Source organism: Ranitomeya variabilis, chromosome 4 (genome assembly GCF_051348905.1).
Source record: "Ranitomeya variabilis isolate aRanVar5 chromosome 4, aRanVar5.hap1, whole genome shotgun sequence".
In the NCBI taxonomy this organism is placed as follows: domain Eukaryota; kingdom Metazoa; phylum Chordata; class Amphibia; order Anura; family Dendrobatidae; genus Ranitomeya; species Ranitomeya variabilis.
Window position 1 is genome coordinate 534,521,771 of NC_135235.1, and position 22,630 is coordinate 534,544,400.

Below are 22,630 nucleotides of genomic sequence, written 5' to 3' on the forward strand. Positions count from 1 at the left end.
TTTTCCTCATCCTCCTTCTTGCTGTCCTCCTTCTTGCTCTTATCTAAATTAAATTTCTCCAAAGGAAGGAGCGAGAAGATCTCCACGTATTCATCCTTCCAAATCTTGTCCCTGACTTCCTTTTTTAAATGAGCCCCCAACGGCCCTTCAAAACAAACAAAAACCTCGCCCCGTGCTTTATCGTCCAAACGAATCCCGCCTTCCTTCTCTTTTTCAGTCTGCACTGACACAGACACGGGCTCCGACGACCTACTCAGCACCGCAGAACCCCCGCGAGGCACCCCTAGGCCTAAATCCGTAGCACCCACCCACGCCGCCAACGATGGCGGCACCGACCGAACACCTCCCAACCGTGTAAGCAACTCGCGGACGCTAGACAACAACTCCCCCACCCCCTCGTTCCCCAAACCCGACCGAACCCTCAAATGCTCCCCCGTAACCGCAGCCCCACCCGCCTGACTAACCCCAACTACCGGGGAAAGCGATAACGTCGGTTACAAAACAGACATAGAGTTGTCCTCACCAAGCTGCAGGGGAGCTGGGGTCCCCCCAGCCGCAGTCGTCCCGCTCGTCCAGCTGTCACCTGCTCCCGATCTGCTCTGTGGCACCCCATGGATCTGAGCCTCGCCGTGCGACGTGGACCGTAACGTTCTGGCCCCGTCCAGGCCTGCTGCTGTCGATCCTGATGTGGCTCGATACGAAGGTACCCTGGGCACAGGCCCACCGCCGGAGATATTCCCAACATATCCTCAGGTGCGGCTCCCTCCAGATCCGGCCGACGATGCAGGAGACGGTCCCTTGTCCCTGGTCAGGCATGACAGCCCCGCGAGTCCGGCGGCGCTGCCCGCCACTGCAGCCGCAGAAGCTCTCCCCCGCTGTCTTGATTGTGCTGGGGAAGCGGGCCGCCCGGCAGGAGCATCACCGCGGCGCCCCGCCGTGACGTCACCGGAAGTACCCGGCGATCCGGCGGGTGAAGGAGGAGAGGGCCTATCAACCGCCGCAGGCCCCAGCGCGGCAGGCGGATTCCTCCCAGACTGGGCCCTGCTTGGACACTTGCGGGCAGGCACTCGGTCCAGAGGGTCCCTGGTGGGGCTCCTGCGCCTGCGCTGAGGCGCATCTGGGGACAATCACTCTGGGGGCCGGACCCGCTGGGAGCGACGCTCGCCTCCAGCCACTGACGGGACATCACCGCTGCCTCCGCCCAGTATGCTGGTCACCTGGGCCTCCAGCCAGCCGGGAGGCTGATTTGCAGCAGCCATCTGCAGCCTCGCAGCACGTGCTCGACCGACGCCATCCGGTACGTCTCTCTCGATTGGCCTCCAGAGCGGGAACTGGCCAAACCCCACCCCCCATTGCCCTATAAACCCCCCTAATGCATATTACCCCCCTCTCCTTAAACATAACCCCACCCTCTACCCTTCTGCTCCAAACCCCTGTCATGTCGGCCTGCACGTACGCCGTCTGGGGGAGGGGACGGCTCGCTCCAGCCTGCTCTTTCTAGTAATGATACATAATACAGATGTAACCTTGTCACTAAGTGATACATAAAAGACATGCTATTAATATTCAACAAGTCATATCTTACCATATCAAAATATAATGAAAAAAGCAATATATACAAACTCCACATGGAAGCTTACTAATCAATCTACCATATTGTCTTCTATCCTTGCTGGATATATCATTCTTGCAGATAAAACATTCTGCAGATGAAATTGGACTGATTAATATATAATACACAGAATACTCTAACGCAGAGGTGTCAAACTGCATTCCTCGAGGGCCGCCAACAGGTCATGTTTTCAGGATTTCCTTGTATTGCACAGGTGATAATTTAATCACCTGCACAGAATGATTCCAGCACCTTGTGGAATGCTAAGGAAATCCTGAAAACATGACCTGTTGGCGGCCCTCGAGGAATGCAGTTTGACACCTCTGCTCTAAGGCTACTTTCACACATCTAGGGGCGTCATTAATAGGTTGCATACCAGACACTGTGCACCACACTTATCAGTGTGACTGGCGTCCTATGTGAGTTATATCAATGTGCATTTTTTCTACTAGGCAGCCAACCCCTGCAATGTTTGGAGTGTGGGGGTGGTTGTTTTTATCAAGTAGTCTGCACCTGTGCCGCTCCTAGTCTTTATCAGTGGAGGCTTGCTGCATCCTGCTAAGTGTGCATTTGTCATCAGACAGGGTTTTGGGAAGGCCGTATCTCATTGTATGTATTTTTTCTAAGTTTTTTCTATGTTAGCTGTTTTTTGATATTAGTGGTAGGACCCGCAATATTATGAGGACCCTTGACGTTGGGTTGCGGGCTTACTTTATTTTGGCCAAAATATTAAACCAATACCTCATATAGTGTATGTGTTTATCATATGCATGCATTTTTTTAGCACTATATCATATCCTTTTTTGCAGGATGTGGCCAGGCCTCTATGTTGGTTAGGTTTTTCTGGTGCATCTGTCACTGTGTGCTGCATATTATAGTGCTGGGCAGCCCGCCTGTTAATACAAGGGGCGTCATTAATAGGTTGCATACCAGACACTGTGCACCACACTTATCAGTGTGACTGGCATCCTATGTGAGTTATATCAATGTGCATTTTTTCTACTAGGCAGCCAACCCCTGCAATGTTTGGAGGGTGGGGGTGGTTGTTTTTATCAAGTAGTCTGCACCTGTGCCGCTCCTAGCCTTTATCAGTGGAGGCTTGCTGCATCCTGCTAAGTGTGCATTTGTCATCAGACAGGGTTTTGGGAAGGCCGTATCTCATTGTATGTATTTTTTCTGAGTTTTTTCTATGTTAGCTGTTTTTTGCATAACTATTCACCCACTAAAGTCAGTACTTTGTAGAGACTCCTTTTGTGCAATTACAGCTGCAAGTCGCTTTAGGTAAGTCTCTATGAGCATTCCACATTTTGTCACTGGGATTTTTGAGCATTCCTCAAGGCAAAACTGCTCCAGCTTCTGCAAGATAGATGGCTTCCGCCGGTGAACAGCAATCTTCAAGTCTGACCACAGATTCTCATTTGGATTAAGGTCTGGGCTGTGACTAGGCCACTCCAAAATATTTACACGTTTCCCCTTAAATCGCTCAAGTGTTGCTTTAGCAGTATGCTTTGGGTCATTGTCTTTTTGGAAGGTAAATGTCCGTCCAAGTCTCAAATCACTGGACTCCACTTGGACCATTTTCCCTGTCTCTGCTGCAGAAAAACATCCGCACAGCCTGATACTGCCACCACCATGCTTCACTGTGGGGATTGTTTTCTTGGGGTGATGAGCTGTATTGGTTTGTCACCAGATATAGTGTTTACCTTAGTGGCCTAAAAGTTCAGCACCTTCCTCCATACCTTTGGGGAGTCTCCCAGATGTCTTTTTGGCCAACTCAAAATGAGCCTTAAAATGTTTGTGTGTAACTAAATCCTTTTTTTCTGCCCACTCTTCCATAAAGGCCACTTCTGTGAAGTACACGGCTTATTGTGGTCATATAGTCAGATACTCTAGTCTCTGCTTGGGAACTCTGTAGCTCGCTCAGGGCCACCTTTGCTCTCTGTGCTGCCTCTCTGATTAATGCCCTCCTTTCCCAGGCTCAGAGTTTTGGTGGGCGGTCCTTTCTTGTCAAGTTTGCTGTGGTACTATGTTTTTTCTATTTGATGATAATGGACTTGAGGGTGCTCCAGGTGATCATCAGAGATTGGCATTTGCCTATGTGGCGTCATGGAATGATCGCGTCCCTGCAGATCGGGTGAAGGGGTTAACTCCTATTTTACCCGATCTGCAGGGAGAGGGGGAGTGGTACTTCAGCCTAAAAAACTGGTGAAATATTACAATCCAGCCATGGCCGATGCTGCAATACCATCGGCCATGGCTGGAAACCCTGAAGTGACCCCCCCCCCCCACCGATCGCCCCCCCAGTGCTCCGTTATGGGGTCCGGTCCCCTCCGTCCTGTCCTCCGCTCCCCCGTCCTCCTGCCCGCTCCCCCCTGCTGCTATGTCACCCCCCCGTGCTCCGACGCCCCCCCCGTGCCCCGATCTCCCCCCCCTTATACTTACCGAGGCTCCCGGTCCCCGTCCACCTCCATCATGGGCGCCGCCATCTTCCAAAATGGCGGGCGCATGCTCAGTGCGCCCGCCGAATCTGCCGGCCGGCAGATTCATTACAAGTACATTTTGATCGCTGTGGTAGGTTCTATCACAGCGATCAAAATAAAAAAAATAATAAATAAACCCCCCCCCTTTATCACCCCCATAGGTAGGGACAATAATAAAATAAAGAAAATTTTTTTTTTTCTTTTTCCACTAGGGTTAGGGTTAGAACTAGGGTTAGAACTAGGGGTAGGGTTAGGGGTAGGGTTAGGGTTACGGGTAGGGTTAGGGTTAGGGGTAGGGTTATGGCATGTGCACACAGAGCGGATCGGCCGCGGATCCGCAGCGGATCGGCCGCGGATCCGCAGCGGATCGTCAGCGGATCGGCCGCGGATCGGCCGCGGATCGGCAGCGGATCGGCCGCGGATCGGCAGCGGATCGGCCGCGGATCGGCCGCGGATCGGCCGCGGATCCGCAGCGGATCGGCAGCGGATCGGCCGCGGATCCGCCGCGGATCGGCAGCGGATCGGCCGCGGATCGGCAGCGGATCGGCCGCGGATCGGCCGCGGATCGGCAGCGGATCGGCAGCGGATCGGCAGCGGATCGGCCGCGGATCCGCAGCGGATTGGCGCGGATCCGCAGCGGATCGGCAACGGATTGGCCGCGGATCCGCAGCGGATTGGCAATGGATTGGCCGCGGATCCGCAGCGGATTGGCAACGGATTGGCCGCGGATCCGCAGCGGATTGGCCGCGGATTGGCCGCTGCGAATTCGAAGCAGTTTTCCATCAGGTTTACAGTACCATGTACACCTAAGGAAAACCAAATCCGCTGTGCCCATGGTGCAGAAAATTCCGTGCAGAAACACTGCATTGTATTTTCCGCAGCATGTCAATTCTTTGTGCGGATTCCGCAGCGTTTTACACCTGTTCCTCAATAGGAATCCGCAGGTGAAATCCGCACAAAAAAACACTGGAAATCTGCTGTAAATCTGCAGGTAAAACGCAGTGCCTTTTACCTGCAGATTTTTCAAAAATCGTGCGGAAAAATCTCACACGAATCCGCAACGTGGGCACATAGCCTTAGGGTTAGGGTTGGAATTAGAGTTAGGGTTGGAATTAGGGCTAGGGTTTGAAATAGGGTTAAGATTAGGCTTGTGGTAAGGGTTACGGATAGGGTTAGGGGTGTGTTGGGGTTACAGTTGTGGTTAGGGTTGGGATTAGGGTTACGGTTGGGATTAGGGTTAGGATTAGGGTTGGAATTAGGGTTACGGGTGTGTTGCGGTTAGGGTTGTGGTTAGGGGTGTGTTGGGGTTAGGGTTGTGAATAGGGTTATGGCTACAGTTGGGATTAGGATTAGGGGTGTGTTGGGGTTAGTGTTGAAGTTAGAATTGAGGGGTTTCCACTGTTTAGGCACATCAGGGGTCTCCAAACGCAACATGGCGCCACCATTGATTCCAGCCAATCTTGCGTTCAAAAAGTCAAATGGTGCTCCCGCCCTTCCAAGCCCCGACGTGCGCCCAAACAGTGGTTTACCCCCACATTTGGGGTACCAGCGTACTCAGGACAAACTGGGCAACAACTGTTGGGGTCCAATTTCTCCTGTTACCCTTGCAAAAATAAAAAATTACTTGCTAAAACATAATTTTTGAGGAAAGAACAATTATTTTTTATTTTCACGGCTCTGCGTTATAAACTTCTGTGAAGCACTTGGGGGTTGAAAGTGCTCACCACACATCTAGATAAGTTCCTTCGGGGGTCTAGTTTCCAAAATGGGGTCACTTGTGGGGTGTTTCTACTGTTTAGGCACATCAGGGGCTCTGCAAATGCAATGTGACGCCCGCAGACCATTCCATCAAAGTCTGCATTTCAAATGTCACTACTTCCCTTCCGAGCCCTGACGTGTGCCCAAACAGTGGTTTACCCCCACATATGGGGTATCAGCGTACTCACAACCAACTGGGCAACAAATATTGGGGTCCAAATTCTCCTGTTACCCTTGTGAAAATAAAAAATTGCTTGCTAAAACATCTTTTTTGAGGAAAGAAAAATGATTTTTTATTTTCACGGCTCTGCGTTGTAAACTTCTGTGAAGCACTTGGGGGTTGAACGTGCTCACCACACATCTACATAAGTTCCTTGGGGGGTCTAGTTTCCAAAATGGGGTCACTTGTGGGGGGTTTCTACTGTTTAGGCATATCAGGGGCTCTGCAAACGTAACATGATGCCCGCAGACCATTCCATCAAAGTCTGCATTCCAAAACGTCACTACTTCCCTTCCGAGCCCCGGCATGTGCCCAAACAGTGGTTTACCCCCACATATGGGGTATCAGCGTACTCAGGAGAAACTGGACAACAACTTTTGGGGTCCAATTTCTCTTGTTACTCTTGCAAAAATAAAAAATTCTGGGCTAAAAAATATTTTTGAGGAAAGGAAACACATTTATTATTTTCACGGCTCTGCGTTATAAACTTCTGTGAAGCACTTGGGGGTTAAAAGTGCTCACTACACATCTAGATAAGTTCCCTTGGGGGTCTAGTTTCCAAAATGGAGTCAATTGTGGGGAGTTCCTACTGTTTAGGCACATCAGGGGCTCTGCAAACGCAACCTGACACCCGCAGAGCATTCCATCAAAGTCTGCATTTCAAAACGTCACTACTTCCCTTCCGAACCCCGACGTGTGCCAAAACAGTGGTTTACCCCCACATATGGGGTATCAGCGTACTCAGGAGAAACTGGACAACAACTTTTGGGGTCCAATTTCTCCTGTTACCCTTGGGAAAATAAAAAATTGTGGGCTAAAAAATCATTTTTGAGAAAAGAAAAATTATTTTTTATTTTCATGGCTCTGCGTTATAAACTTCTGTGAAGCACTTGGGGGTTCAAAGTGCTCACCACACATCTAGATTAGTTCCTTGGGAGGTCTAGTTTCCAAAATGGGGTCACTTGTGCGGGAGCTCCAATGTTTAGGCACACAGGGGCTCTCCAAACGCGACATGGTGTCCGCTAATGATTGGAGCAAATTTTCCAATCAAAAAGCCAAATGGCGTGCCTTCCCTTCCGAGCCCTGCCGTGCGCCCAAACAGTGGTTTACCCCCACATATGGGGTATCATCGCACTCAGGACAAACTGGACAACAACATTTGGGGTCCAATTTCTCCTATTACCCTTGGGAAAATAAAAAATTCTGGGCTAAAAATCATTTTTGAGGAAAGAAAAATTATTTTTTTATTTTCACGACTCTGCGTTATAAACTTCTGTGAAGCACCTGGGGGTTATAAGTGCTCACTATGTATCTAGATAAGTTCCTTGGGGGGTCTAGTTTCCAAAATGGGGTCACTTGTAGGGGAGCTCCAATGTTTAGGCACACAGGGGCTCTCCAAACGCGACATGGTGTCCGCTAACGATTGGAGCTAATTTTCCATTCAAAAAGTCAAATGGCACGCCTCCCCTTTCCGAGCCTTGCCGTGCACCCAAACAGTGGTTTACCCCAACATATGAGGTATCGGCATACTCAGGAGAAATTGCCCAACAAATTTTAGGATCCATTTTATCCTGTTGCCCATGTGAAAATGAAAGAATTGAGGCTAAAATAATTTTTTTATGAAACTTTTTCATTTTTACGGATCAATTTGTGAAGCACCTGGGGGTTTAAAGTGCTCACTATGCTTCTAGATAAGTTCCTTGGGGGGTCTAGTTTCCAAAATGTGGTCACTTGTGGGGGAGCTCCAATGTTTAGGCACACGGGGGCTCTCCAAACGCGACATGGTGTCCGCTAAAGATTGGAGCCAATTTTTCATTCAAAAAGTCAAATGGCGCTCCTTCCCTTCCGAGCCCTGCCGTGCGCCCAAACAGTGGTTTACCCCCACATATGAGGTATCAGCGTTCTCAGGACAAATTGGACAACAACGTCCGTGGTCCAGTTTCTCCTTTTACCCTTGGGAAAATAAAAAATTGTTGCTAAAAGTTCATTTTTGTGACTAAAAAGTTAAATGTTCATTTTTTCCTTCCATGTTGCTTCTGCTGCTGTGAAACACCTGAAGGGTTAATAAACTTCTTGAATGTGGTTTTGAGCACCTTGAGGGGTGCAGTTTTTAGAATGGTGTCACTTTTGAGTATTTTCAGCCATATAGAACCCTCAAACTGACTTCAAATGTGAGGTGGTCCCTAAAAAAAATGGTTTTGTAAATTTTGTTGTAAAAATGAGAAATCACTGGTCAAATTTTAACCCTTATAACTTCCTAGCAAAAAAAAAATTTGTTTCCAAAATTGTGCTGATGTAAAGTAGACATGTGGGAAATGTTATTTATTAACTATTTTGTGTCACATAACTCTCTTGTTTATCAGAATAAAAATTAAAAATGTGAAAATTGCGAAATTTTCAAAATTTTTGCCAAATTTCCGTTTTTTTCACAAATAAACTCAGAAATTATCGACCTAAATTTACCACTAACATGAAGCCCAATATGTCACGAAAAAACAATCTCAGAATCGCTAGGATCCGTTGAAGCGTTCCTGAGTTATTACCTCATAAAGGGACACTGGTCAGAATTGCAAAAAACGGCAAGGTCATGAAGGGGTTAATAACCCTACCCTGACTTGTACTTCTCAATAACTTTGACTTGTTTGGAGATCTCCTTAGTCTTCAAGGTGTTGGTTGGTTAGTAGCGCCTTTGAGGGGGTTTTTTTGTTACATATTGTACTTCATAATAATGGAAAAAATTGTTTGATATGAATTGTGTTTATTTGTGAACTGAAAATATCTGAAATTTTTCAAAAATTTCACAAATTTTGCGATTTTCAAACTTTTAATTCTTATGCCTTTAAATCAGTAAGTGATGTTCCACAAAGTAGTTAATAAATAACATTTCTCACATGTCTACCTTACATCTGCATCATATTTTAAACATTTTTTTTAATAGAAATTTAGATCAACAATTTCTCATTTTCCAACAACATTTACAAAACCATTTTTTAAGGGACTACATCACATTTGAAGTGACTTTGGAGGTTCTATATACCCAAAAGTGACATCATTCTAAAAACAGCACCCCTCAAAGTACTCCAAACCACATTCAAACAACATTTAACTTTTTTCACCAAAATATTTCTTTAGACCCAAATTTGTTATTTTCACAAGGGTAACAGAGGAAAATAGACAATAAAATCTGTTGTGTAATTTCTCCTGAGTTTGCCAATACCAAATACCGTACATACTCATGTATAAGCCGAGATTTTCAGCACAAGTTTTTGTGTTGAAAATGCCCTCTTCGGCTTATACACAAGTCAATAGTCCCAAACGCTGGCGGGGAGGGGGAGCGGCGTAGCCGCGGCAGGAGCCGGCTATGAGAAGACATCATACTCACCCTCCGTCGCTGCATCTCCGTCCCTGCATCTCTGTTATCACAGAGCCAGCGGCTCTCCTCTGCTCAGCGGTCACGTGGTACCGCTCATTAAGGTAATGAATATGGATGCGTCTCCACTCCCATAGCTGTGGAGCGCATATTCATTACCTTAATGAGAGGTACCATGTGACCGCTGAGCAGTGGAGAGGAGAGCCGCCGGCGCCGTGACAACTGAGATGCAGGGATGGAGATGCAGGCATGAGGAGGGCGAGTATGACAGGGAGGGGGCAATTTGAGCCATGCATACAACCTGGGAAAGGGGGGAGCTGAGCCATGGGGGACGAGGGAGCTAAGCCATGCAGGATTGGGGGAGCTGAGCCATGTGGGACCAGGGGAGCTGAGCAATGCAGGACCAGGGGAGCTGAGCCATGCGGGACCGAGGGGAGGTGAACAATGAGGAATCGGGGGAGTTGAGCAATGAGGGACCGGGGAGCTGAGAAATGAGGGATTGGGGGAGCCATGAATATGACAGGGGGAGCCACGCATACCAGGAAAAGACAAGGGGAGCCACATAACAGGACAGGACGGGGGAGCCACATACCAGGACAGGACAAGCGGAGCCCCGCATCGCAGGACAGGGATGAAGGGGACAATGCATACCCGGCTTATACACAAGTCAATAAGCTTACCCAGTTTTCCATGGCAAAAGTAGGTGCCTCGGCTTATACTCGGGTTGGCTTATACTTGAGTATATACGGTATGTTGATGAAATCCACTGTTTGGGCACACAGCAGGTTTTGGAAGGGAAGGAGAACTGCTTGACTTTTTGAATACAAAAATGGCTGGAATCGAGAGTGAATGCCATGTCACGTTTGAAGAGCCCCTGATGTGTCTAAACAGTGGAAACCCCCTACAAGTGACCCCATTTTGGAAAATATACCCCTTAAGGAATTTATCTAGCTGTATGGTGAGCACCTTGAACCCTCATATGCTTCACAGAAGTTTTTAACGTAGAGCTGTAAAAATAAAAAATCACATTTTACCCACAAAAATGTACTTCTAGCTCCATTTTTTTTTAGTTTCACAAGGGTAACAGGAGAAAATAGACCCCAAAATTTGTTGTGCAATTTCTTCTGAGTACGCCGATACCCCATGTGTGGGGAAATACTACTATTTGGGTGAACAGCAGATCTTGAAAGGGAAGGAAAGCATTTGATTTTTTGAAGCAAAACTGGGTGGAATCGAGAGCGTACACCCAGTCATGTTTGAAGACCATCAGATATGCCTAAACAGTGAAAATCCCCCACAAGTGTACTCGTGTACTGCAGTGCATGAGGCTGTCAACTGTTTCTAAGACACAGCTTGTGAGACCCAACTTATAGCTGGATCTTACAGGCCATCGTACCCTAGGGATATCATATGACCTCAGGGTACCACGGTAACAATCGTGACCCACGATTCTCATCTTGTGGGATAGATGGTTATTAAGGAGGTATTGTGACCCCCTTGCAACAAGTTAAATGCTGCTGTCGCGATTGACAGTTGTATTTAAAGTGTTAATCAGCCCCAATCGGTCGCAAAACCAGATGGGTCTGATACAGCAGGGTGTCAGCTGTCACATACAGCTGATACCCATGGGAATCGCTGCTGGCAGGTGGCGCTATACTCCTTTACATCAGCATTGTTAAAAAGCGGCGCAGAGGAATAAGGCCCCTTAAACACTGCCATTAAAATGTATGTCGGCGGTCGTTAAGGGGTTAACGATGTTGCAGCCTCTGTAGCCTTTCAGAAAAAGTGTGTATATACTGTGAGGGGTTGACTCACTAAGCTGCTTGCTGAGATAAACTCAGGAACGCCTCTTGTGGTAAATCCCCTACTGGTTTATTAAAGCTCAGCATAAACCATAGCAGGGTTGAACAAAGTAAACGTGGCATTTCTGGCCTAATGGCAAAACAAAGATAACAACATGTCCGACTATCAACCACATTCGGATCCTTCAGACGGAACCTGAAAACTCATCTCTTCAGGAAAGCCTACAACCTGCACTGACCCCGCTGCCTCCTCATCACTACCGAAGCTACCGCATCACCAACACCGGAGCTCCTGCAACCCTCAACCTACTGTCTCCTTCCCCATAATCCTGCAGAATGTAAGCCTGCAAGGGCAGGGTCCCCGCCCCTCTGTATCAGTCTGTCATTGTTAGTTTGCTTACTGTAAGTGATATCTGTAACTTGTATGTAACCCCTTCTCATGTACAGCACCATGGAATCAATGGTGCTATATAAATAAATAATAATAATAATAATAATAACATTCAATAGAGTCCTTCTTCCTGCAGGATTCACCCGCAGGTAACACACAAAGTCCTCAGCTCCTCCTGGAGCCACATCTGGAAGCTTTCCTCTCCAAACATACAATAGAGAAAAAAACAGTGGCTCAACATCTGACTCCCCAGACACTGCCTTGAAGTGGAGATGTAATGAGTAGGCATCCCGCCAATCCGCCCCTTATCATGGCTGATTTACCCTTCAGCGCATTGCACGCTGTAAAGAAACTTATGGTTTTCTACAGCACAGAAGAAAGCAATCTTAATGACACATATCTCACATACAGTGCCAGTGACCCCATCACAATACTGACAGACTATGTGACACTTAGACACACAGGTGGAATTCCTTTCACTAAGCATGTGACACATGAAGGTAATTGCTTGCACCAGAAATTTGTAGGTGCTCCAAAAGGGGTGAGTACATATGCACATGCCAATTTTTAGTTACTTAATCCCATAAATTTAATTCATGCCTACAGTACAGACCAAAAGTTTGGACACACCTTCTCATTTAAAGATTTTTCTGTATTTTCATGACTATGAAATTTGTACATTCACACTGAAGGCATCAAAACTATGAATTAACACATGTGGAATGATATACTTAACAAAAAAGTGTGAAACAACTGAAATTATGTCTTATATTCTAGGTTCTTCAAAGTAGCCACCTTTTGCTTTGATGACTGCTTTGCACACTCTTGGCATTCTCTTGATGAGCTTCAAGAGGTAGTCACCAGGAATGGTCTTCCAACAATCTTGAGAGAGTTCCCAGAGATGCTTAGCACTTGTTGGCCCTTTTTCCTTCACTCTGCGGTCCAGCTCACCCCAAACCATCTCGATTGGGTTCAAGTCTGGTGACTGTGGAGGCCAGGTCATGTGGCGTAGCACCCCGTCACTCTCATTCTTGGTCAAATAGCCCTTACACAGCCTGGAGGTGTGTTTGGGGTCATTGTCCTGTTGAAAAATAAATGATGGTCCAACTAAACACAAACTGGATAGAATAGCATGCTGCTGCAAGATGGTGTGGTAGCCATGTTGGTTCAGTATGCCTTTAATTTTGAATAAATCCCCAACAGTGTCACCAGCAAAGCACCCCCACACCATCACACCTCCTCCATGCTTCACGGTGGGAACCAGGCATGTAGAGTCCATCTGTTTACCTTTTCTGCGTCGCACAAAGACACGGTGGTAGGAACCAAAGATCTCAAATTTGGACTCATCAGACCAAAGCACAGATTTCCACTGGCATAATGTCTATTCCTTGTGTTCTTTAGCCCAAACAAGTTTCTTTTGTTGTTGCCTGTCCTTAGCAGTGGTTTCCTAGCAGCTATTTTACTATGAAGGCCTGCTGCATAAAGTCTCCTCTTAACAGTTGTTGTAGAGATGTGTCTGCTGCTAGAACTCTGTGTGTCATTGACCTGGTCTCTAATCTGAGCTGCTGTTAACCTGCGATTTCTGAGGCTGGTGACTCGGATAAACTTATCCTCAGAAGCAGAGGTGACTCTTGGTCTTCCTTTCCTGGGGCGGTCCTCATATGAGCCAGTTTCTTTGTAGCGCTTGATGGTTTTTGCCACTGCACGTGGGGTCACTTTCAATGTTTACCCAATTTTTCTGACTGACTGACCTTCATTTCTTAAAGTAACGATGGCCACTCGTTTTTCTTTACTTAGCTGCTTTTTTCTTGCCTTAACACAAATTCTAACAGTCTATTCAGTAGGACTATCAGCTGTGTATCCACCAGACTTCTGCACAACACAACTGATGGTCCCTTCCCCATTTATAAGGCAAGAAATCCCACTTATTAAACCTGACAGGGTATACCTGTTAAGTGAAAACCATTCCCGGTGACTACCTCTTGAAGCTCAACAAGAGAATGCCAAGAGTGTGCAATGCAGTCATCAAAGCAAAAGGTGGCTACTTTTAAGAACCTAGAATATGACATAATTTCAGTTGTTTCACACTTTTTGTTAAGTATATAATTCCACATGTGTTAATTCATAGTTTTGATTACTTCAGTGTGAATGCACAATTTTCATTGTCACCAAAATACTGAAAAATCTTTAAATGAGAAGATGTTTCCAAACTTTTGGTCTGTACTGTATATTTTTCTCACTTCACCTCACCAACTTAGACAATTTAGTGCTTATTAATGACAAACAAATTGAATTACAAAAATATGTAAACACAGGTTGTACTGTAACAAAATAGGCAAAAAAAGCCAAGCGGGTGAATACTTTCGCAAGCCACTGAACTTCTAGATGCTTCTTTTAGACTAATTGTGGCATTTACAACTTCAATTCCAAAACCTTATCATAAATGAAGATGTTTTCTATGTGCGCCATGTACCATATCTACTTTGTTGTTGATAGAGAACAAGATGTAAAGAAGGTCTTGGCCTTTTATGGGTTTCGAGTGACACAATAATGATCTTTTCTGACCAATGGACACTGGTTCCATCAGTTAAGATATGGAAATGGATTTTTTTACAAACATTGGAAATAACTTACATATTTATTTTGGTTCCAATACTATATCAGCACTTTATTCTATTTACAGGTATGGATGATTATAGGGAACTTGTCATGTTCTTTTTAGCATGTAACCTGTCACCAGAGCTTAGTGATGCAATGTGGATCACTAACATGTTTCTTTTATTAAAAATGGTGGTCTAACTATGTGCAAAAAACACTTAACATAGTTATATCTTACCTGCTCATTTATTCATAGGGGTGTGCTTCACTTCAATCAGTCACGGTTGTCGCCACCAACGCAGTTTGAATGATGTTCCAGGGGTTCCGCCTACGCCACTCAAATCCGCTTTGAAAAATCCTATGCTTGCGCAGTGTGTATAGTGGAGCCATGCTTGCTTAGTGTTGATCAGGGATCCACGCATGCGCTGTGATGAGCGACTAATCGCGATTGCGCACTTAAGCTATGTGTAGTACCCAGCTTTACTGACTGTGTGCGTCCGGAACCGCTCGTCACCCATCACGGAGCATATGTGGCTCTCCAATCAACACTGCTTAAGTGCAGGATTTTTCAAAGCAGTTTTAAGTGACATCAGTGTAACCCCCGGGAACATCATTCAAAATGCGTGTGTGGTGACAACTGATCATGTACAAATGGTCAATGAGCTACATGCCCAACTGAAGCCTCTGACACCATGGAATATCAGGGTACATTGTGTGCGGTGTTATGATCTGGTGACCTTGGAGCCGCATGAAAACTTTCTCTGGAGTCGGTGGAACCTGTACTGACCGCAAATCTTGAACTAACACCGCAACTAGAAGTAGCCGTGGGGTGTGCCTAACAAACCCTAGACACCTCGACACAGCCGGAGGACTAAATACCCCTATAGATGGAAATAGGAATGCTATCTTGCCTCAGAGCAGACCCCCAAAGGATAGGCAGCCCCCCACGAATAATGACTGTGAGTAGGAGAAGAATAGACACACGCAGGTAGAAAACAGGATTTAGCAAAAGAGGCCACTCTAGCTAAAAAAAAAGGAAAGGATAGGACAGATTACTAGGCGGTCAGTATTAAAACCCTTCCAAAAATATCCATAGCAGATAATACAAAAAGTTCCACAATCTAACTAAAGACATGGAATGTATATCTGCCACTCCAGAGAATCCAACAAGACTGAGAAAATACTGACACAGTCTAAGCTGGACAAGAAAACACAAAGAATAGCACTGAATTGTGAAGCACACAGCATGTGTGCCACAGGAAAAAAAAAACAGACACTTATCTTTGCTGATTTGGCAGAAAGGCAGGAGGAACCAGGCAGAGGTCCAACACCTCCCAACAACAATTGACAACTGGCAAGGACTAATGAATCCTGCACACCTAAATACCCCAGTCAGAACTGCAATCAGCAGACACACCTGACCAGGACTGCAACCCAGGGACAACTGCATTACCACCTACTACCACCGGAGGGAACCCAAAAGCAAAATTCACAACAGTACCCTCCCCTTGAGGAGGGGTCACCAAACCCTCACCAGCGCCCCCAGGCTGATCAGGACGAGCCAGATGAAAGGCACGGACCAGATCAGCAGCATGGACATCAGAAGCAAAAACCCAAGAATTATCCTCCTGGCCATAACCCTTCCATTTGACAAGGTACTGAAGCCTCCGCCTCGAAAAACGAGAATCCAAAATCTTCTCAACCACATACTCCAACTCCCCATCAACCAAAACAGGGGCCGGAGGATCAACAGAGGGAACAACGGGCACCACATATTTCCGCAATAAAGATCTATGGAAGACATTATGGATAGCAAAAGAGGCCGGAAGCGCCAATCGAAAAGACACCGGATTAATAATCTCAGAAATCCTATAAGGACCAATAAACCGAGGCTTAAACTTAGGGGAAGAGACCTTAATAGGAACAAGACGGGAAGACAACCAAACCAAATCCCCAACCCGAAGCCGGGAACCAACACACCGACGACGGTTAGCAAAACGTTGAGTCTCCTCCTGAGACAACACCAAATTGTCCACCACATGAGCCCAAATCTGCTGCAACCTGTCAACCACAGAATCCACACCAGGACAGTCAGAAGGCTCAACCTGCCCAGAAGAAAAACGAGGATGAAAACCAAAATTACAAAAAAAAGGCAAAACCAAAGTAGCCGAACTAGCCCGATTATTAAGGGCAAACTCGGCCAATGGCAAAAAGGCCACCCAATCATCCTGATCGGCAGACACAAAGCATCTCAAATAAGTCTCCAAAGTCTGATTAGTTCGCTCGGTCTGGCCATTTGTCTGAGGATGAAATGCAGAAGAAAAAGACAAATCAATGCCCAGCCTAGCACAAAAGGCCCGCCAAAACCTAGAAACAAACTGGGAACCTCTGTCGGACACAATATTCTCCAGAATACCATGCAAACGAACCACATGCTGAAAAAACAACGGAACCAACTCTGAAGAGGAAGGCAATTTAGGCAAAGGCACCAAATGAACCATCTTAGAAAACCGGTCACAAACAACCCAGATAACCGACATCCTCTGGGAAACCGGAAGATCAGAAAAAAAATCCATAGAAATATGCGTCCAGGGCCTCTCAGGGACCGGCAATGGCAAAAGTAACCCACTAGCACGGGAACAACAAGGCTTGGCCCGCGCACAAGTGCCACAGGACTGCACAAAAGAACGCACATCACGTGACAATGAAGGCCACCAAAAGGACCTACCAACCAAATCTCTGGTACCAAAAATACCAGGATGACCAGCCAACACAGAACAGTGAACCTCAGAAATCACTCTACTAGTCCATCTGTCAGGAACAAACAATTTCCCCACAGGACAGCGGTCAGGTCTATCAGCCTGAAATTCCTGAAGAACCCGCCGTAAATCAGGGCAAATGGCAGAAAGGACCTCCCCTTCTTTCAGAATGCCGACCGGTTCAAGGACCTCGGGAGAATCAGGCAAAAAACTCCTAGAAAGGGCATCAGCCTTAATATTCTTAGAACCCGGAAGATACGAAACCACGAAATCAAACCGGGAAAAAAACAAGGACCATCGAGCCTGTCTAGGACTCAGCCGTTTGGCAGACTCGAGGTAAATCAAATTCTTATGATCGGTCAGGACCACAATACGGTGCTTAGCTCCCTCAAGCCAATGTCGCCACTCCTCAAACGCCCACTTCATAGCCAACAACTCCCGATTGCCGACATCATAATTGCGTTCAGCAGGCGAAAACTTGCGGGAGAAGAAGGCACACGGTTTCATCAAAGAACCAACAGAATCCCTCTGAGACAAAACGGCCCCTGCCCCAATCTCAGAAGCATCAATCTCAACCTGAAACGGAAGAGAAACATCTGGTTGGCGCAACACCGGAGCAGAAGTAAATCGGCGTTTAAGCTCCTGAAAGGCATAGACAGCCGCAGAGGACCAATTCGCCACATCAGCGCCTTTTTTCGTCAAATCAGTCAAGGGTTTAACCACGCTGGAGAAGTTAGCAATGAACCGGCGATAAAAATTTGCAAAACCCAAAAATTTCTGAAGGCTCTTCACGGATGTGGGTTGAATCCAATCATGAATGGCCTGAACCTTAACCGGATCCATCTCCATAGATGAGGGAGAAAAAATAAAGCCCCAAAAAGAAACCTTCTGCACCCCAAAGAGACACTTAGACCCCTTCACAAACAAAGCATTGTCACGAAGGATCTGAAATACCATCCTGACCTGTTCCATATGAGACTTCCAATCATCGGAAAAAATCAAAATATCGTCCAAACATACAATCAAGAATTTATCAATATAAGTCCGGAAGATATCATGCATGAAGGATTGAAAAACAGATGGAGCGTTAGTGAGCCCGAATGGCATCACAAGGTATTCAAAATGGCCTTCGGGCGTATTAAACGCAGTTTTCCATTCATCACCCTGCTTAATACGAACCAAATTATATGCCCCCCGAAGGTCAATCTTCGTAAACCAACTAGCCCCCTTAATCCTAGCAAACAAATCGGAAAGCAAAGGTAAAGGGTATTGAAACTTGACCGTGATCTTATTCAAGAGGCGATAATCAATACAAGGTCTCAAGGAGCCATCCTTCTTAGCAACAAAAAAAAAACCTGCTCCCAACGGTGAAGAAGATGGCCGAATATGCCCTTTTTCCAAAGACTCCTTAACATAACTCCGCATGGCGGTATGTTCAGGCACAGACAGGTTGAAAAGTCGGCCCTTAGGAAACTTACTGCCTGGAATCAAGTCAATAGCACAATCACAGTCCCTGTGCAGTGGAAGGGAACCGGACTTGGGCTCATCGAATACATCCTGAAAATCAGACAAAAACTCTGGAATTTCAGAAGAGGAAGAAGAGGAGATTGACATCAAAGGAACATCATTATGAACCCCCTGACAACCCCAACTAGTCACAGACATAGATTTCCAATCCAACACAGGATTATGTACCTGCAACCACGGAAAACCCAGCACGATAACATCATGCAAATTATGCAACACCAGAAATCGACAATCTTCCTGATGGGTTGGCGCCATGTGCATGGTCACCTGTGTCCAAAACTGGGGCTTATTTTTGGCCAAAGGTGTAGCATCAATCCCCCTTAAAGGAATAGGGTTCTGCAAAGGCTGCAAGGGAAAACCACAACGCCTGGCAAACTCAAAATCCATTAAGTTCAAGGCGGCGCCTGAATCCACAAACGCCATGACAGAAAATGATGACAATGAGCAGATCAAGGACACCGATAACAGAAATTTAGGTTGCACAGTACTGATAGTAAATGAACTAGCGATCCTTTTTGTCCGCTTAGGGCAGACTGAAATGACATGAGAAGCGTCGCCACAATAATAACACAACCTATTCTGACGTCTGAATCCTTGTCGTTCCGTTCTAGACAAAATCCTATCACACTGCATTGGCTCAGGACTTTCCTCTAAGGACGACGCCACAGCGCGCACAGTTTGACGCTCCCGCAAGCGCCGATCAATCTGAATGACCAGAGACATAGAATCACTCAGACCGGAAGGCATGGGAAACCCCACCATAACATCTTTAACGGATTCAGAAAGACCCTTTCTGAAAATTGCCGCCAAAGCATCATCATTCCATTTAGTCAACACAGACCATTTTCTGAATTTCTGACAATACAATTCTGCCGCCTCTTGACCCTGAGACCAACAAGGTTTTCTCCGCTTGATCCACAGAATTCGGTTCATCATATAATAATCCTAAAGCATGAAAAAAGGAATCTACATTAAGCAAGGCCGGATTCCCAGATTCGAGGGAAAATGCCCAATCCTGTGGATCGCCACGCAGCAGGGAGATGACAATTTTAACCTGCTGAATGGAATCACTGGAGGATCGCGGTCTCAGAGCAAAAAACAGTTTACAATTGTTTTTAAAACCCCAAAATTTGGACCTATCACCAGAAAACAAATCAGGAGTAGGAATCTTCGGCTCTAAAGCAGGAGTCTGAACAATATAATCAGAAATACCCTGTACCCTAGCAGCAAGCTGGTCTACACGAGAAGCTAATTCCTGAACATCCATGCTGGCACAAGACTCCTCAGCCACCCATAAATAAAGAGGGAAGAAAAGACAAAACAGACTGCAGAAAAAAAAATGGCTCAACACCTTTCTTCCCTTCTTCTGAGATGCATTTAACTCATTATGGGCCAGTTGTACTGTTATGATCTGGTGACCTTGGAGCCGCATGAAAACTTTCTCTGGAGTCGGTGGAACCTGTACTGACCGCAAATCCTGAACTAACACCGCAACTAGAAGTAGCCGTGGGGTGTGCCTAACAAACCCTAGACACCTCGACACAGCCGGAGGACTAAATACCCCTATAGATGGAAATAGGAATGCTATCTTGCCTCAGAGCAGACCCCCAAAGGATAGGCAGCCCCCCACGAATAATGACTGTGAGTAGGAGAAGAATAGACACACGCAGGTAGAAAACAGGATTTAGCAAAAGAGGCCACTCTAGCTAAATAGGAAAGGATAGGACAGATTACTAGGCGGTCAGTATTAAAACCCTTCCAAAAATATCCACAGCAGATAATACAAAAAGTTCCACAATCTAACTAAAGACATGGAATGTATATCTGCCACTCCAGAGAATCCAACAAGACTGAGAAAATACTGACACAGTCTAGGCTGGACAAGAAAACACAAAGAAGAGCACTGAATTGTGAAGCACACAGCATGTGTGCCACAGGAAAAAAAAACAGACACTTATCTTTGCTGATTTGGCAGAAAGGCAGGAGGAACCAGGCAGAGGTCCAACACCTCCCAACAACAATTGACAACTGGCAAGGACTAATGAATCCTGCACACCTAAATACCCCAGTCAGAACTGCAATCAGCAGACACACCTGACCAGGACTGCAACCCAGGGACAACTGCATTACCACCTACTACCACTGGAGGGAACCCAAAAGCAGAATTCACAACAGTGCGGTTCTGGTCTTGGTCATTTAAAATAAATAGCAGTTTGGTATCAAAGTGTCCATGGGGTGTGGACTCGGCCTGTGACAAAACCATCTTAAGTTATTGCAACATAATTAATATTTTGTCCTATTCCTCTGAATATCCTAGAAGTGAAATATGTTGGAATGCGGTTGGAGCTATTTACAGTTTTTAATAGTCTGTTCTGTGCTGTTTCATAGGAAAAATACAGCAGTTGTTTCAGACATCTGTGTGCTGATAATATTAGGATAATATTGATAATACTAGGAAGAATACGGATAGCAATATATGTGTGACTGCGTGAAGGCAGCCATAAGCAATCAAGAAATGTCAGACAGCATGGAGGACCTGATTAAATAAATGGTGCAACAACAGCAGCAGCACCAGCAACAGTTACAGCAGCAAGGGGTGGCACAACAGGAGAAAAGTAAGCTGCTTATGCAACAGATTCAGCAACAGCAGCAGCTACAGCAACAGCAACAGTAGCTCCAGCAACAGCAGCAACAAGTCCAGCACCGACAACATCAGCTGCAGACTGAATTACTCACAGAGGTAGTTCACAGCACGGCAGCTCCGACTCGAAGATCAGCTGATGATTTTTCCATCCAGAAGGCGGTAAGGATAGCTCTGCAGAAAATGACCCTGGATGACGACATAGCAGCCTTACTGGTCATTTTTCAAAGGGTTGCTGAAAGGGAGAAATTCTTGCCAGAGCAATGGGTGGAAGTGCTGTCACCATACTTAATGGGGGAGCCCCAGAAAGTCTACTATGACTTAGCCTTCCAAGACACCAAAGAATATGTGAAACTGAAAACTGAAGTTTTGGTGCACTTGGGGATAACTATGATTTTCAGGGCACAATGGGTCCACCGCTGGGCGTATCAACATGACAAACCTCCTTGCTCTCAAATGTTTGATCTGCTGCACCTGGTTCAAAAATGGATGCAGCCAGAGTCCTCTAACCATGGTCAGATGGTAGCGCAGGTGGTGATGGACCGGTTTGTGTACTCCCTTCCAAGGCCAATGCAGACTTGAGGTGCCCCAGGTGATTCCTGGAACACCAATGACCTGGCAGTTAGGTCAGGGACCCAACTGATCCATGAGATTACCTTGACGCTGGTGGATATCCACACTTCATGTACTTCACATTGACTTTCCTTAGCGCAATTTAGTGCAGCCTTGTTCTCTATTTGCTATGGATGTTTCCAATATGTTCGGGTGCCATTAGGACCTTATGGAGCTCCAGTCACCTTCAAGATGGCCATGGACTTGATCCTCGCACCCTACAAGAATTACACTGTGGCATACCTGGATGATATTGTGATCTTCAACCCGGATTGGGGAAGTCATCTGCAGAAAGTCCAGGCGGTAGTGGATGCACTGAGGAAGGCAGGGTTTACCATAAACCCAAACAAGTGAGCCATGGGGAAAGAGGAGGCAAAATACTTAGGCTATATCATTGGGAAGGGTGAAATAAAGCCTCACATGAACAAAGTAGAAGCAATCCATAAATGGCTTCAACAAGTTTCCAAGAAACAGGGTAGGGCATTTCTGGCAACCATGGGTTATCCTGAAATTCACTATGATAGCCACACCCCTGACTAACCTTTTTAAGGGAACAAAGATGTCAATGGCCAAGTGGTCTTCTGAAGCAGTGATGGTTTTCCAAGAGCTGAAGCACACCATATGTAAACAGACAGTCTTGATCACAGATCACATCTGACTTCAATAAGAAGTTTGTGGTCCACACAGATGCCTCAGAGGTCGGGTTGGGAGCTGTATTGTCCCATTAAATAAATGGTGAGGAATATCCAATCCTAAACCTCCTGTGTAAAGAATATTGTTTTTGTGGAAAAAGAATGCTTGGTCATCAAATGGGAAATTTACACTCTGGGGTACTAACTGCTAGGCAGAAAGTTCAGGCC